Source organism: Pleurodeles waltl, chromosome 6, assembly GCF_031143425.1.
Source record: "Pleurodeles waltl isolate 20211129_DDA chromosome 6, aPleWal1.hap1.20221129, whole genome shotgun sequence".
NCBI classification, from domain to species: Eukaryota; Metazoa; Chordata; class Amphibia; order Caudata; family Salamandridae; genus Pleurodeles; species Pleurodeles waltl.
The window spans coordinates 1,513,870,435-1,513,886,883 of record NC_090445.1 but is presented as its reverse complement, the minus strand read 5'-3'; positions in this window follow the sequence as shown (position 1 = coordinate 1,513,886,883).

Genomic DNA, 16,449 nt, shown 5'->3' with positions numbered 1-16,449 from the left:
TTTTGGCATTTTACTGGGACATACCCTATTTTTATGATTTTTTGTGCTTTCAGCCTCCTTCCAGTCAGTGACAGAAATGGGCATGAAACCAACGCTGGATCCCAGAAACCGCAACATTTCTGAAAAGTAGACAAAATTCTGAATTCAGCAAGGGGTAATTTGTGTAGATCCTACAAGGGTTTCCTACAGAAAATAACAACTGAAAAAGAAAAATATTGAAATTGAGGTGAAAAAAACATCAATTTTTCTCTACGTTTTACTCTGTAACTTTTTCCTGCAATGTCAGATTTTCGAAAGCAATATACCGTTATGTCTGCTGGACTCTTCTGGTTGCGGGGATATATAGGGCTTGTAGGTTCATCAAGAACTCTAGGTACCCAGAGCCAATAAATGACCTGCACCCTGCAGTGGGTTTTCATTCTATGCCGGGTATACAGCAATTCATTTGCTGAAATATAAAGAGAAAAAAATAGCTATCAAGAAAACCTTTGTATTTCCAAAATGGGCACACGATAAGGTGTTGAGAAGCAGTGGTTATTTGCACATCTCTGAATTCCGGGGTGCCCATACTAGCATGTGAATTACAGGGCATTTCTCAAATAGACGTCTTTTTTACACACTGTCTTACATTTGGAAGGGGAAAATGTAGAGAAAGACAAGGGGCAATAACACTTGTTTTGCTATTCTATGTTCCCCCAAGTCTCCCGATAAAAATGATACCTCACTTGTGTGGGTAGGCCTAGCGCCCGCGACAGGATATGCCCCAAAACACAACGTGGACACATCACAGAAAACAGAGCTGTTTTTAGCAAAGTGCCTACCTGTAGATTTTGGCCTCTAGCTCAGCCGGCACCTAGGGAAACCTACCAAACCTGTGCATTTCTGAAAACTAGAGACGTAGGGGAATCCAAGATGGGGTGACTTGTGTGGCTCGGACCAGGTTCTGTTACCCAGAATCCTTTGCAAACCTCACAATTTGGCTAAAAAAAACACATGTTCCTCACATTTCTGTGGCAGAAAGTTCTGGAATCTGAGAGGAGCCACAAATTTCCTTCCACCCAGCGTTCCCCCAAGTCTCCCGATAAAAATGATACCTCACTTATGTGGGTAGGCCTAGCGCCCGCGACAGGAAACCCCCCAAAGCGCAACGTGGACACATCCAATTTTTTTAAAGAAAACAGAGGTGTTTTTTGCAAAGTGCCTACCTGTAGATTTTGGCCTCTAGCTCAGCCGCCACCTAGGGAAACCTACCAAACCTGTGCATTTCTGAAAACTAGAGACCTAGGGGAATCCAAGATGGGGTGACTTGTGTGGCTCGGACCAGGTTCTGTTACCCAGAATCCTTTGCAAACCTCAAAATTTGGCTAAAAAAACGCATTTTCCTTACATTCCTGTGGCAGAAAGTTCTGGAATCTGAGAGGAGCCACAAATTTCCTTCCACCCAGCATTCCCCCCAAGTCTCCCGATAAAAATGATACCTCACTTGTGTGGGTAGGCCTAGCGACCGCGACAGGGGACGCCCCAAAACACAACGTGGACACATCACATTTTTTCATTGAAAACAGTCCTACCTGTAGATTTTGACCTCTAGCTCAGCCGGCACCTAGGGAAACCTACCAAACCTGTGCATTTTTTAAAACTGGAGACCTAGGGGAATCCAAGATGGGGTGACTTGTGGGGCTCTGACCAGGTTCTGTTACCCAGAATCCTTTGCAAACCTCAAATTTTGGCTAAACAAAACGCATTTTCCACACATTTCGGTGACAGAAAGTTCTGGAATCTGAGAGGCGCCACAAATTTCCTTCCACCCAGCGTTCCCCCAAGTCTCCCGATAAAAATGATACCTCACTTGTGTGGGTGGGCCAGGTGCCTGCAACAGAATAAGGCCCAAAACGTGTAGAGATAGAGGGGATAGCACAGCGAGTTTATAAGGACATATTCTTTTATTCTTTTAGACTGACTCTGCTTTGGGGACCCACATAAGTGAGGTGTTATTTTACTTGGGAGACTGAGGAGAACACTGGGGAGTAGGAATTTTGTGCTGGAGTGGTGATCCTACGAAGAAAAGTCAGGAAAATATGTTTTTTTAAGCAAATTTTTAAGTTTATATAGGAGTCTGGGTAAGAAAATGTTGGGGGATCCACGCAAGCCACACCTCCCTGGACTCCTTGGGGTGTCTAGTTTTAAAAAATGTCTGGGTTTGGTAGGTTTCCCTAGATGAAGGCCGCACACAGGACCAAAAACATAGGTGCCCTCTCCCCCCCAAACACAGGTAGTTTTGTAATATATCGTTTTGATGTGTCCACATACGTCCGTGATGTGCCAAACACAACAATTTTGAAAAGAAACGCACTTAGGTTATGTGAAAAAGACCCCTCACCCACCAACCAAGTTGGTGGCATGCTTCATCATCGGGGTGCCACCTGAGGCACCTAGCTTGTCACAGGTGTTCTGCGACGCCTGATTACAGCGGAGCAGGTTTTGTCATTTTTATCACACATACTGGTTGGATTTGGCACGAGGGTGAGTGATGGTTCAGTGGATCAAGTTTTACTAACAAGAGCTTTCACAAAAATGAAATGCACTGTTAATAACTGAAAGGCAAAAAACTGAACCAATGACTCAGCTCGTGAGCTGTAAAGCCGCGACAAGGCACCTACCTCTTTGCAGTCCATTCACACAACTTTCATACATGACACACACAAGACCATTCACACCGCCAGCCACGGGCCCAGCACATTACAACACTCACATCGACAGACAGCGCCACTCAAGGGCCCATCACTTACATACGCCCACATGCCTGATACAACAATCACACCAGCTGATGGGAGTGTGTGGACTGGTGTTTGGCTGGCAGTGTGTTGCAGTAGCCAACAGCAAGTCAATATGTACACTCTCAGCCAAGCCCCACTCCACACACAATGGCATCATTTTTTTTTTTTTTTTTTTTTAAACAGAGGAACCCCTAACTAAGTAGAAAGAATTACAAAACTACAAACACAAAAGCTCTAACTAAGAACATGACAGAAATGCTAACCATGAAACTGAACACATGAAAATACAAAACAGACATGAGTTTACACTCATGGTTGTTCCCAGAAATTCTTCTGGGTGTGGTAATTCTTAAAACAACCACCGACACACAGCCCAGGCTTTGAAGGACAATCTGGGCAGTACATTCGAGTCTCCCTCCGGATACCTCTTCGAAAACACACTCTACATTTCTTAGCTGGAAAGTCTTTTTTGGGTGTGGGAGGAATGTGCTCAGCAAAGTGGCGATCTTTCAATCTAGCCACATCCTCCACCACTGCTTCTCTAGGAACTCTGGCCTGTTCCACCACAATAAGGCTCTCTATCACTGACTCCTGAAATTTCACAAATGTCATCTTTGACTCTGGAGACCTATCCCTAAACACAATAAAAGCATTGAAGGTTGCTAAGTGGAAGAGGTGAAGTGCTAACTTCTTATACCAAACGTAAGACTTACGAATAGCAGTATAAGGTTCCAACCTCTGGTCAACTCTATCTACACCTCCCATGTGCTTATTATAATCTAAAATGCACACAGGTTTGCGCACTTCAGCAACCTGGCCCCAAACACTCACGGGGGAAGTACTCTCATCATGGATGGTACTTAGCATGTAGACATCCCTCTTGTCTGAAAATTTCAAAGCTAGCAGCTCCTCGTTCCGCAAGGCACAACACTGTCCCCTCTCAAGTTTTTTACAGACAAGCTCCCTTGGATAGCCTTTCCGGTTAAAACGGATTGTGCCACAAGCAACTGTGTCCACTCTAAACAATTCCTTGAACAACTGCACACCAGTGTAGAAGTTATCTACATACAAATGGTGACCTTTGTTGAACAGTCGTCTACCCACACAATTTTCTCAGTAACTCCAAAAGTGGGAGGACAACCAGGGGGGTCAATATTGGAATCCCTACCAGTGTACACACGGAAACTATACACATATCCTGTGCTACTTTCAGACAGCATATACAATTTAATTCCATATCGTGCCCTTTTGCTAGGAATGTACTGCCTAAAAACCAAATGACCCTTGAAGAGGACCAAAGACTCGTCCACACTTATCTCTTTGCCTGGAACATAGACCTCCGATAACCAATCTACAAAATGATCAAGGACAGGCCTAATCTTAAAAAGACGGTCAGAATCTGGGTGATCTCGTGGCAAGGCTAATGCATTGTCAACAAAATGCAGCATCCTAAGAAGAAGCAAATACTGATTACGACTCATGGTCGCAGGAAATATAGCTGTTGCCATCAAGGGACTAGTAGACCAATAAGAAGCCAGTGACGGCTTCCTTATCAACCCCATCAAAAAAGTCAAACCCAAAAACTTTTTTAACTCCTCCAAATTTGTGGGAATCCACTGGGCAGCTCTAGAGTGTGGCCTAAGTCTAACAGCGTTGTCCCTCAAATGCTGCTCCGCATACAAATTAGTCTGCTCAACAATCTCTTCCAAAAACATATCATCCATGAATAACTCAAAAAAATTGATAGGCAAAAAGTTCTCTGTATTGGCGTTACACCCCGGGAGACCAGTAAAGGCAGGCAACTCTGGCTGCTCCATGTTTGGGGCAACCCAGACATCAGGTCTTATAACGGGAAACCTTTCAGCCCCAGGTTGCTGCACTATTGGCACATCAATGTCCTCCTCTAAAACAGGCCCTTCATCTGCACTGAGTGTGGCTTCATCATCAGAAGATTCCCCTCCAACAGAAACATCACTGCCGGAATCTCTGACTTCCTCCTCTGCCTCAGATGCAGAGTCCGTCTCATAGTCATGATCAGACTGTGACTCAAAAAGCATACCAACCACCTGCTGAGCGGTCATCATGCGGCTAGCCATGATCTCTCCTGCTAAAATTAACTGGACAAATTCACCACCAACAACCAGCACTGTGTAAGACAAGTAAAGTGTAGCTTTGTTAGTAAGAGTTATAAACTCAAAAACTATACCGCTCACTTGCCTGAAAAAGCTTGATTCACCAGCAACTACACAGCAATCACCAATGATAGCCCACTAAAAAGAAAGAAAGAAAAGCAAATTAGAAATAAGACAAAACAAATATCATTGTGCACAAACCTAAGGACAATTTCACACACAATCCTGCATTTAGTACACCCCCTACAAACATGTCATTCATGCATGGCAACAATACTCCTTTGGAGTAAATTGTTTTTACTTACCTAAAACATGCAACTGTGCAAACTGCAGGTCAACCACCGCCAAAACCGCAAGGAGCCACAGCAAATAAAGCAAAAGCTTTGAACTAGAACAAAAAGGAGGAAAACATTTTTTATCACAAATGCAAAGACTTCTTCAGTTGACAAACACCCCACCATCAAACATTTATTAATTGGTGCCTAAGTGGATTCTGCCATAGGGGCAGATGGGCCTACTAAAAAAATAGGCCTGTCTGCCCCAAGGAAGCCAGAAAATACCTTTAGTAGTGTGTCCCCATGGAGAGCGACCCTTGCCAAAGGGGACAGCCCTCAAACAAAAAAAACAAAAAAACACACACACAACACTATCCCTGGTGCCTAAGTGGCTTAAAAAATAATAGGCTGATCTGTCTCCAAGGGGTGCAGAAATGGCCTGGGTACATGTGCCCCCAAAGTGGGGGGGGGCGACCCTTGCCCAAGGCCCCCCCCATCCACTAACACACACACACACACACACACACTATCCCTGGTGTCTAAGTGGCTTCTGCCCCCCCTTGGGGGCAGGTGGGCCTAAATAAATATGCCCATCTGCCTCCAGGGGGTGCAGAAATGGCCAACAGGTCAATGCCCCCCTTGGGGGGGGGGTGCCCCGTGACCGTGGGGACGCCCCTCCCTCCCCCACAAAAATAAACAAATAAAAAAAATCCCTGGCGTTCTAGTGGTTTCTGCACCCCTTGGGGGCAGATCAGCCTAAAAATAATAGGCTGATCTGTCTCCAAGGGGTGCAGAAATGGCCTGGGTATATGTGCCCCCAAAGTGGGGGGCGACCCTTGCCCAAGGCCCCCCCCCCCCATCCACTAACACACACACACTATCCCTGGTGTCTAAGTGGCTTCTGCCCCCCTTGGGGGCAGGTGGACCTAAAAAAATAGGCCCATCTGCCCCCAGGGGGGGGGGCAGAAATGGCCAACAGGTCAATGCCCCCCTTGGGGGGGGGGGCCGTGACCAAGGGGACGCCCCCCCCACAAAAATAAACAAATTAAAAAAATCCCTGGCGTTCTAGTGGTTTCTGCCTCCCTTGGGGCAGATCAGCCTAAAAATAATAGGCTGATCTGTCTCCAAGGGGTGCAGAAATGGCCTGGGTACATGTGCCCCCAAAGTGGGGGGCGGCCCTTGCCCAAGGCCCCCCACCCATCCACTAACACACACACACACTATCCCTGGTGTCTAAGTGGCTTCTGCCCCCCTTGGGGGCCTGTGGGCCTACAAAAATAGGGGGGGGCAGAAATGGCCAACAGGCCCCATGCCCAAGGGGACGCCCCCCCCCACAAAAATAAACACATAAAAAAAATCCCTGGCGTTCTAGTGGTTTCTGCCCCCCTTGGGGCAGATCAGCCTAAAAATAATACGCTAATCTGCCCCCAAGGGGGGCAGAAATGGCCCTAAAAGACATGCCCCCCAAAGGGGAGCAACCCTTGCCCAAGGGGCCGCCCCCCCATCCACTACACACACAATCCCTGGTGCCTAAGTGGCTTCTGACCCCCTTGGGGGCAGATGGACCTAAAAAAAATAGGCCGATCTGCCCCCAAGGGGGCCAGAAAAGGCCAACAGTTCTATGCCCCCTTGGGGGGGCACCCCTTGCCCAAGGGGGCACCCCCACATAAATAAACAAATATATAAAAATCCCTGGTGATCTAGTGTTTTCTGCCCCCCTTGGGGGCAGATCTGCCTAAAAAGTAGACCAATCTGCCCCCAAGGGGGGCAGAAATGGCTGTCAATAATTGCCCCCACAAGGGGAGCGACCCTTGCCCAAGGGGCCGCTCCCCACAAAACAAATTCGTTACAGAAATGAAAAAAAAAAAATCCCTGGTGTCTAGTGGGCATTCCTGCTGCCCGATCGCAATGCGATCGGGCAGCAGGAATGCTCAAAGAGACACCGGGGGAAAGGAAAAGCCTTTCCTTTCCCCCGGTGCCTCTTTGGCCCAAACCCACCACCCACCGGGAAGAGGAACTCACCTCTTCTCCGCTCGCCGCACAGGAAGCAAATGGCTTCCTGTGCGGCGGGATCCCCATAATGAAGTCAGCGCGCGATCGCGCGCTGACGTCATTATGGGGGGGTGACAGTTAAGGAGAAATTCTGATTTGAAATCTACCCGCATAAAATTCCACCCGGAGTAGATCGGTGAGGTTAAATTTAATTAACCGAGGTGGGACTGTGCTGTTGCATCATTCTCGTCTGTATTTTCTGGATGCTCTGTTTTTCCACTTTTCTATTGATTAGCTACCACCAATTGGAGCCAAGAAGTACAATCACTGTGGTAAACACTCCCCATAAAACCAGTTGAGAGGTGCCCAAATTAACCAGGCTTGCCTCAACTTTTCTCTGGCCTTATAAGAGTGGTGTATGCCAAGTTCTTAACTACACCAATTGCAGAATACAACCATGAACCATTGAAGACTAACCTAAATAGGGTGCAAATTGGGTAAAGAAAACCCCGGCGTTCTGGGATGATATATATTCAATTATGTAAAAATGGTGCATTCACGAGGGAACACCCCAAATCCCTCAACTGGTTCACAAAGTAAACCCATACAAAAACAGAAACAATTGTGATGTACTCATTAATCAATCAATCACATTTATCCTTCCTGATAATATCTCATATGTAATATCATCGTAGATCTAAAATTATCACCAATTCAGTTCATTAATAGTATCCAGTCCTTTAGAGTTTATTAATTTAATTTAAACTCCCAATTCCACTGTGCAGTACATTTTGCTCCGTGGTATGTAGAAGAACAACTAAATGTATTCTCCAGTACTCAGTTGTTTCCGATTAGTCGATGTAAACTGATGATATGATCCAAATTGAATGCAGCCAACACGTGTTTCGTCTTAGGGCATTAACCCAAACGACTTCTTCAGGGCTGAAATTTCATCAAACAGAGCACTTAAAACAAGTACAAGGACTTGCCAAATTGTAAAAAATATACCACCATGCCTCATTAAAGTTGTGCCCATAGAAATGGAAAGAAAATGGTGTGCCGGAACCTATCTATAGAGTGAAAAAAAAAAGACCTGCATGCCAACAGAAAAAAACAACAAGGACCTAGACACCAAGCTGTGAAAAATTTCTCCACAAAAACTTAAGCAACCATGTTCATATTGTGACAAAAAAGACACCATAAAACAATAATGTGAAAAGGTTTTAATGACAGACCACCTTGTCCCCCGAGCTCTAATGTCAAAGCAGACTACCAAATACCATGTCCACGTGTCAATACAAATTACAACTCCTAATGTAAATTGAAAAAAACAACTATAATAAACGTAAAACCTTGAATCCAGTGAGGCGCTATATGTAAATAGGACTTCTCCGATAGCAAATGCAATATCTCAAGATATCCGATCAAAAGGAATCCAAACTGTAAACATAAACAAAATACATCATCTCGTTGGGTAATCCAATGAGGTATGTGACTTTAAAGAATACACAATCAATCATCCGATAACCCAAAAAATCCCACCATACACTTACCAGGTTGCGAAGAAATGTCCTGATTCTCCGTCAACCGCGAGTACTCTACTATCATAAACCAGTGGGAGTACCCGAATAAGCTTTACGCTAACCTGACGCAAAGACAGAAGTATTTAAATGCCATGACTGATTTCACTAACGGGCTGCTACCGGGTCAAATAGAAAACAGAGAATATGTTGAATTCCACATTTCGCGCGACCCTGCACTAGCATTACGTGAATGCGGAAATGCCTTACCAATGTCTAACATGGATGACGGACTCCACAGTGTACGAAGTATAAACACAGAAAACAAACTATATTCCTCAATTCTACGCATCCAACCAGTGCCTAAATGACAGAGAAGTGCATAATCCTTATCCGTAATGTCACTAACTAGTATCTAAATACCGAAAAATGCGTTATCCTCATCTGTAATAAAATAGATTACCTAAGTAAATTTCACCATGTTAATAATCGATTGCTATATGGAATTTTGAAAATGAAATCACAGTTCCATTGAAATATCCAAGAAAGAAATAAAAAGAAATATATGTGGATAAACCCTAAATTAAATGTCTCCATAATAACCTGTTTCTTATATTACATGTTTTAAATGCAATATGATGAAAATTCATCCCATATTGGTTGAAAACGAAAACATGATAACAGTCATCATCAACAAACAAATATTTAAAACAGATAGTAAAAAATATAACATTTGAGTTCATGCGAAACAATTACAGTTGATGTGATAATAAAACAATAATTCAATAGGATTACCACATATCACAAAGGTAAATTACAATATCAAAATTATAAAAATACAATATAAATACAGTATCACAACTTATTATTCTCCCAAGAAATATTCTAATTCTCTATCTGTATTGAGGCCTAAGTCAACTGCTTTTAATCTCAATATCCATGTTGCTTCCTTTTTCCGTAAAGTCAATTCCCTATTTCCCCCACGGGGGTCTCTTAGAACATGTTCGAACCCGAAAAATTCCAAATTCAAAATTCTTATGATTATCCTGCATAACGCAGGTCATGATGTGGGCCACTAAGGGATATCTAGTATCACCATTTTTTAACGCCCTAACATGCTCACTGATTTTAACTTTAAGCGGGCAAATTGTACTCCCAATGTATATACGAGTACATTTGCATCGTATCATGTAAATGACCAAGGAAGTATCACAATTAATAGCTGCCTTAATTTTATTATATACATGGTTCATTGCACCCGAGAACTCATTGATACCATGGCATGCCCAGCGGCACACCCCACACCTCCCACATCTAAAAAAAAAACATCCTGTGTGTAGATAGTCAAGTATTCAGAGGGTTGTTTGCCGTGAAACTACAACCATGAACCATCAACATCCAGGAATGCATGCAGATGATAGATTTCTGCCCCACCCCTTGTAAGGAACGACTGTAGCCCCCCAGAATTACTGGTGGATTTCTACAATTCCCCACAGCAGCTGTTGACTGCAGAAAAATTACATTTCATTGCTCTAAAATCCCCTAGAGGTCCTTCGGTGCCATAAGCACCCTTTTGTGACCATTTGTCATAGCACAGTAAGGCACCCGGTTAGACTGAGTAATAATATTAAAAACAAAAAATATTCTATGGAAAGTGCCACTGATAAAAAAAAATGCTATGGAAATGTCGTTACCATTTTATAATAATCAATTATTATATTCACCCTGAAAGTATAATGCTTCTGTTCCTGCTGGTGTTTTTAATTTAAAGTACAAAAGTGCTTCCCTCAGCCCATTAGGACAGCCATACCTCTTAGAGACCCAAGTAAAATGTTCTTATGTTAAATGGGGGTAATCGATGCTTTGATTGGGATGGCAAACGTGGGCCTGGCCAAAGACACGAATCAAGGAATTCTAATGAGCGTGGTGGTCCATTTAATTACGGGCATGGCCTAAAACATGTAAAGTAAAATACTTGTGTGCCACATGACCACAAAGTGGGTACCTCGAGGTGTTAGTGTTTCTTAGAACATTCAAACATTTCAGTAGGCGTTTACGATTTTTTTCAAAGAAATGTAAAACTAGATTTCATGAAAATTATTCGAAAAGACATGAAATTAATTTCACGGTATTTCGCATGATAATTTAGCGCAAGGTCATAGCTGCACTGAAATGTCACGAGATACCAGCTCGGGGATTGGCTCACGAAGAAAATGCCTCACAAGAGTCGTCTTCTTCTGGGACCAAACCATTGTGCATAAGTGCGCACCTGCAAATTTTTAGAAATTTTGTTCATCAGGAATTTTGCCACGGTAATAAAAATGGGGCACTCTCCATTAACATTAAATAGCAACAGACACATAGACCTGAAATAAGCTAGATCTGCTTGCTTCGGTAAGGCTTGTGAGTACTGTTTCCAATTCAATATTAGTTAAATGAGTAACTACAATATTGTTGTGAACAATCAGAATTAAAATAAAATATTCCAACTATGTGAGATTATGAGAAATTCTAAAACATGAGATTGTAATCTAAACGTTACAAAATTCTGCATTAAACACACTATTTCTCCCAACATCTTTGTGACGTCCCTTCATCCACTTCGAACACTTTATTTTCTTGCTCTTTTCGCCTCCCCCACTTCTCCAAAGTCTCTCTTTATACACCTCAGGTGTAAGCACAGCATTTTCATTTTCTTTGGCTTCCTCGATATTTCGACAGCTGTGCACCTCCTTCACACTCTCCCCCATAGGTTTGCAATTATAATTCACACACGTGTGACCATCTGGTGCGCTCAGCATAGAGGCCTAGGATTTGGAGGAGCATGGAGCTTGTCACTCGGTCACAAAGACGTTCACTGTCAGGCAGTGCTTAATTTGTAAATAAAAAAGCTCCCCTCTGAAGCACGCGGCTGCTGCAATTAAATGTGTGAGTACAGAATACCAAGGCAGCGTAATCCTGAAGCCATCTCGGGCCTCTTTCATCCATTCCCACCACTCCCTGTCCCTCACTCTTGTAACTTTCTGCTTTCTCCCTTTGTGGCGCGTTTTCGTTTTTCTATTCCTCCGTCTTTCCCATATGTGTCTTTTGCTCGCAGTAAATGATTGAGGCAGAAAAATAAGTGCTGTGCCCCGCACCGGAAATTACCGGCTCAAATTAAGCACTGCTGTCAAGAACTACTTTGCATTCAGCCTCATACCCTGCTCTCTGAATAATGTCTAGTCATGAAAACCACCGTAAGAGATTTAATTCACAACATGCCCTATGCAAGGCTTGGGTTGTATGAAAAACAGAAGTACAAAAAGTACATAAGTAGGAAATACACTTGGGTTATAGGAACACATGCACCTTGTAAAATGATTTACATGTGTGAAATGTAAACAGGTTTTGCATCGCGTTGTGGTTCCACCGATCGGTGTTTTTGCTAAGTTAAGGCCATGACCATAGACAAGGATCCTTTGCAATGCTAGTGCCGCACTTCCAGCACAGAGTAAGGAGCTCCTAAGGTACTCACACTCGGATCCTTTCCGGAAGACAGGTGAACGCTGCCAGCGGGTTTAAGAACCGGGAGCTGGGGCTGCAGGGAAAGGAAGAGCTGCGCTGGAGGAGCAGACGACGACGTGAGGAAGATAAGATTAAAAAGAGCTTGGGGGGGCTGAGCCGGAAGTAAAGGAGGGGAAGATGAGCTGGTAAAGAAGGGAGAGAAAGGCAGAAGCTGGAGAAGGAAAGGAAAATAGTGGAGCTAAAGGGGAGCTGTGGAGAGTGCAGAGAAGGAAGATGCAGAGAGGGTGGTTGGGGAGTAAGGGATAAAGCAGGTGTGATGGAGCGGAAGTAACAGGTTGGACCAAAAGGCCTGGGTAAAGGAGAAAGAGGGAAGCTGGAGTGAAAGAGAAGATCGACGGAGGGGCTGGGGGCAGGGAAAGGGATCAGGGGTGAAACTGGCGAGTGGACAGAAGGTGTGCACCGCTTGTATAGAGCGTCGTCCTCTGCCTTTCTCTGCTTGGTCGATCATTTTAGCCCAGGCCCAGCAGCCCTCTCAAGACTAACGCATCTCAGGTTAGACGAACGCTTTTTCTATAACTATACGCATCCATGCAAATAGTTTTCACGCTAATGACGTTGTCTCAGCTGTTAGCACTCGTTTTTATCCGTCTTAGTTTTAAGGGGCAGACAGGGTTCGGTTAGAGCTGTGATTTGGTTGGAAGTGGTTTATGAAAGGCGGAAGCTCAGGTAATTGCTCATTTGCCACTTTCACCCAGTTCTTGGTGTGCCGGGCCTGAATGGATGCCAGGAGTGACACCGCAAGGGAGTTCAGCTGAACTGTGCCAAGCGCAGCGCCAGACTGGGATTGGGGTTTTCGCTGCGGTGTGTCCGAGCAAGAAAAAGATGGGAGCGAAAGGTGTGGAGCCAGGGTCTTTACATGCTAACAAATGAAGCTCGTTTCCAAGACTGCTGGTGCTCGGCTTTAGAGGCATTATTTCCCCTAAAGACCATGTGGCTGCAGCCCCGTCTAATGGAATTAAACGGACTATTTTCACCTGGTTCTAGTTCGGATGGTGCTTTCCTACCTGGCTCTCTAAGGTTCTTAAGTTCCTGGTGCTTTTTTTTACTCCTAATGATGCGGTCACTAACACAGCGGCCAAGTGGCCATACTATGTCCCTTTATTGGGATTTATATAGTGGTTTCATTTCCCTTACAAGGCCTAACCGGTTTGTCATGACACTATCAGGCACACTTCTCTTACCACCTGCTCTTCAACAAGCTGCTCTCAGCATTACTATATATATATATATATATATATATATATATATATAATGTGAAATACAGTTTTTTCCTTTGCATTCTGGCTATCTCATTACAAACTCAGGACTACAAGTACCAGAATGCAAAGAAAATACAGCCTTTGAACAAATTACTTAAACACATGTATTAAAAAAAGCTTGGGAGCGACTGATTTTAGGTGCCTAGATTTTTTTCTGAAATGGTATGTTTTGACCACTTTCTATTTGTAAAAAAATCATTCCTTCAGTTAAGTGGCTGGGTGGCTTCATAAGTTAAATAGCATCACTGACATATGCAGTGTTCTGAAGTTCACATAGTAAAATCCCTGCGTGACCGATTCTGCGTTCCATCATACCAAGGTCGGTGAAGTGAGAACCGTTAAATTTTCTGATACTAATATCGGGACTTATTGATGGCATAAGTGTGGTATGCAGCACTACATAAGAAATAGCATTGTTCTTTCATTCTTAATAATCTCGAATGGCAAAATGATATATTATTCCAAAAAATCTCCTTGTCACCATCTGTTGACAAAAATTCAGGATGGATTTAACTTGAATGCCACTCTACAGAAGGATGACTCCCCAAACCCCAAGATTGTTTTCTGAATTTGTGTAGGACAAGGTGCATTTTAGAGCGTTTTATTATTAAGGCTGCACACTCTAGTAACATTGTACTTAAGGCTTAGTAACAAAAGCTCGCAAGCATCTACTGAGTAGGGGGGTCGCCCCGTGAGCCATAAGCGCCACACATGCTACTTTCCAACAATGAACTTCAGCACAATTTGAACCCAATGGATGCCTAAAGATTCAAAGTGTGCGCTTTTTAAAGCTCATTAGAAGCTACATTGGGTAGAACTGGATACAGCATACATATAGGTAACTTTAGAAGGAATGACTTGTGGGGTAACACCCCAAACTACTTTTTGGTAATTGTGCATTTTAACAGACATTTGTTCAGTAACGTTTGTGAGCTGTAAAGGAGACAGATTTTTTTTGGGGGGGAGGGGGTCTCCAGCTGAATATTTGAATATTGTTTTCCCTTTGTTATTAATTGTATTAATAGTTCAGCTATTGTAAAATTAGTTAAAGTAGAGCAGGAGCTCTGCTGTCTAAATATAATCTGTAAAATCCATGTTACTCAAGGGAATGCTTAGGCTGCACAGGCCTAATTCATAAGATATGTATATATTGAGGGATGGTGTGCTGTCTGAAACGTTTGAGCCTGCAGGTAACTTGTGACCTGAGCAATGGTTCGGTTACATTGTGCTTGAGTTATATATTATTTGGCGTCTAAGAGATAGCGCTCTGAGTCAAAATACTGTGAGCCTTTTTAATTTACATTGCTGTGTGGGCCACAAGCCTTTATGTTCTGTCACCTCACTCCATTAATAACTATTGTTAACTGTTCTTGGTTGTGAAAGGACATGAACCTCCTAAGTTAGCTTCTTACTAACACGCTTCCTTTAAAAAGTTCTGGGTTTGCTCCTGGAGTTGGTGGTCCAGGGTTGCTGTGATAATGGAAAAATATTACAAGGCAGATAGGTCAGGCCTGAAAGTAATACTCAAACAGCCAAGAAAACTAAGACGTGTTTGAATTTGCTCTTACCAGTAAATTATTTCCAAACTTCAAATATGATTGAGTCCAGATTAAATTAAAATGTAAAGTGTTCCATATACATGGCTTGTCTAGAACTTCTTCTGGTGCTGCAGAATTTTCCAGGCAAATCACACTAGAAAAATGGGAATTAGATTAATGGCCTAGCATAAGCATGTCAATATTTGGATCAGTTTTATGTCTTTTGTAGTTCTCTACCAAATGGGTGATTTACGTAATGTCTTTCATCAATAGGCCGCAACGGCTTACCACAGCAATAGGATGTCACTCAAAGTGGCACACATAAGACATTGAAAAGTCACACATAGGCCAAAACGGAAATGTCACACTTGAGCCAATTGAAAGCTTGGCAGCTATAATCTAGGCGTAAGTAATGCATCAAGTTTATTTTTTTGCTTTGCCTGGGCACAGAATGTAGCTGTTCAAAGCTGTGAATATCCTAGACTTAGATAGTGATGAGTGGGAAGCATTATAAAATATTCCCATCTGCTGAAAGTCAGTCGTTTAATTCAGAGTCTATGTTGATCATGCCCATAGTCTGAACTGCAACAACAGCAAGATGATTGATGGCATGCTTGAATTAATCTCAGCCACTGGCAATCACTCGGGCCGCATCCCTATTCACGGTTTTTCGTCCACTGTACCACCTCAGTCTTGTCCCAGCCTACTGTCACCGCTGTTCGAACAGCCATGTCTTGAGGTTTTTTCTGAAGAGTAGGAGGTCTTTGGTTTTGCGGAGGTTGGTGGGGAGGGAGTTCCAGGTTGTGGGGGCGAGGTAAGAGAAGGCCCTGCCTCCTGTGGTGGTTCGTTGGATGCGGGGGACTGTAGCTAGTGCGAGGTCGGCTGATCGGAGGTTGCGGGTGGGAGTGTGGAAGTTTACTCTTTCATTGAGGTAGGTCGGGCCGGTGTTGTGGAGGGATTTGTGTGCGTGGATTAGGATCTTGAAAGTGATTCACTTGTCTATGGGGAGCCAGTGAAGGGATTTGAGGTGTGGTGAGATTAGTTCGTGGCGGGGGAGGCCAAGGACGAGGCGTGCAGCTGTGTTCTGGATTCTCTCGAGTTTGCGTTTAAGCTGGAGTATGGTGCCGGCATAGAGGGCGTTACCATAGTCTAGTCTGCTGCTGATGAGTGCATGGGTGACTGTCTTCCTGGTCTCTGGGAGAATCCATTTGAAGGATTTTTTTTTTAGAGTGCGGAGTGTGTGGAAGCAGGAGGAGGTTAGTGCATTGATTTGCTGTGTCATGGAAAGGGAGGGGTCCAGGATGATGCCGAGGTTGCGTGCGTGGTTTGCGGGGGTGGGTGCGGGGCCTAGGGCGGTGGGCCACCAGAAGTCGTCCCATATGGTTTTGTTGG